The sequence below is a fragment of the Cornus florida genome, unplaced genomic scaffold (assembly GCF_030987335.1).
Source record: "Cornus florida cultivar Cherokee Brave unplaced genomic scaffold, ASM3098733v1 CherokeeBrave_3.0.0_Hap2_Chr02, whole genome shotgun sequence".
NCBI lineage: Eukaryota > Viridiplantae > Streptophyta > Magnoliopsida > Cornales > Cornaceae > Cornus > Cornus florida.
Window position 1 is genome coordinate 52,947,968 of NW_026775572.1, and position 2,362 is coordinate 52,950,329.

A 2,362-nucleotide genomic window follows, 5' to 3' on the forward strand; every position below is an offset into this window, starting at 1 on the left:
CCAGAATTTATTAGAATACATAGATTCCAACTCTGATTTCATAGTAACTCACCAAAACGATCTGTATCCACATTGGTTCACGCTTCCGTGTAGCTTACTGGGTCCAACTCATGTTTAACAGGGATGTCCATAATGGTCTCACCTAAAAACATGATTCTGTCGAATTGGATGATAATCCTCCCACTACATCAATGTACCGATGCAAGAATCTGTGTAGTAGATGATGCTAACGCATCAATAGGGAATTCATATATTATTCTCAATCTCTATAATAAGTGTGTTCACATGTGGTACATCTGGTACTCATACCAAATTCTCTAACATTATGCTACTAGGTATGTGATTCATAATATGATTCTCCTATAGATAAACAGTGAGTGAAAACAATCAACTTTTATCTTTAAGATCATAAAATAATCCATCCTAGTGACATTTAGAGTAGCTATCAAATCTAGCATGCCTATGATCTGATTCCAACTTACTTGTCCATATCAAACGCACATGTGTAAGACTACCCCATATGTGCATATGATTCAAACTAATATTTAGTCAAAAACACAGCTCAACGGTATCCTTGAGACAGACTAAGATGGAATGCAGTTCATAATGCGCATCGATGTCATTAACGCTAAACTCTTAAATGAAAGAGATAATGTGGCATTACTGATCATAGATCTAACCATGTTAAGTGGAATTCTGTTATTCCTATTTGACACCTAAATTAATTTAGCGTCAATTGCGGAAAACTGGTACATCATACCCTCATTGACCATATAGTCTTTGCACTATCCCAAGAAATACTCATATCCTCGATCAGATCGAAGTGTCTTGACAAGTTTACCTAATATGTGTTCCACATCAGTCTTAACCTTCTCAGAAAATACCAAGAGTTTAAGACTTGTGTTGCAACAGGTAAATTTATCCAAAACGTGAGTAATCTTGATTGGATGTTCATAAGACTACACGTGTACGTGTGTACCGACTTCAATTGTTCTTTATGTCTATTTCATTTGGCTGATTAAGCCCTTAGAGTTATCTATCCTTCAAAACAAGATTCACAAGTTTGGTTTAGGCTCCTCTGCCTCACTAGGTAATAAACCTTCTTTAACCAATCTTTAAATCTCATTTTGATTGATTACAACCCAAAAATAGACACCAAAAATACAATGAGTCAGGAATAGCAAATTTTCTCTTAACATTCAATCTAGAAGATGCAACATTAGTTTCTACATCCTGCAAATCTTAAGAGCTTGTGATTATAGTATATTAACCATCTTTCAATGCACCAGAAGTAATCACATATCTATTCAATTTTATAAAACCAGTTTTACAAAATAACGATCTAGTTTTTATAAACCACAAGTGAAACAAAAATTAGATAGCGTCTAACCACTGTGCATAAAGATGATTCTCTAATACTAATATCCTTATACTCTCTAATTTCAGATGTAATACTCCCACTGACTTAACTACAACCTTGGCATCAGGTCAAAAGATAAATATATTTCCATATCATCAAGGCTTCTGGATTCCTGAAATCCTTACAATAAATTGCAAACATGTTTAGTGGCTCCAGAATCTATCCATCAGGAATCAATAGATACAACCACATAACATGGCTCAATGATTAAATATATATTTTCCTATGCCACGTCATTGCTTAAACCGTTCGTCCTTTAGTGTTTTAGTTAGCGAAAAAAAAAAACAGTTTTCTTCGCCCTCAACATACACTGCCTTATTCCCTTTAACCTTTTTGAATACCCATGTTTTGTGCTAGTCTAGTCCTCTTATCATCCTTCTTCTTTGCTTTGCCCGTCCACTTGGGCCTAGAAGAAGATGGTATAGACTAGGTTAGATTGATAGGAACGCCCATACTCTTGATTATCCCTTCATCTGTTACCAATTCTATAAGAATATCAGCGAGTGTGAACTCAAACTGATTCCTTATTTAGTTCACTCTAACAGAGTCGAATGAGTTTGGTAACAAGGCAATAATCATGTCAACTTGAAACTTACCACCCAAGTCAGCCTTATTGATCTCCAGCTAATTTTTAAATAATAAACAATCATTTTCCCAAAATTCGATTTCATACTGGAGTTCCTTAGGCTATCTTGATGATATTCAAGTCTGATATAGTACTTCAGCATACTCTCTATCTAATCTCACCAAAACATCTTATTGATATTTAACATGATGCTTGAAGAAAATAAAATAATACAAATGTTAGCTTTGGAGTATATTCGAGCTAAACTCTAGAATATTGCACCAAGTCATATCATTTGCCTTATCTAATTTATTAAAAGCATTAATGTCAAATTTGGTATCTCAAAGTAAAAGAGATAGGTATAGGAGTAATAAACA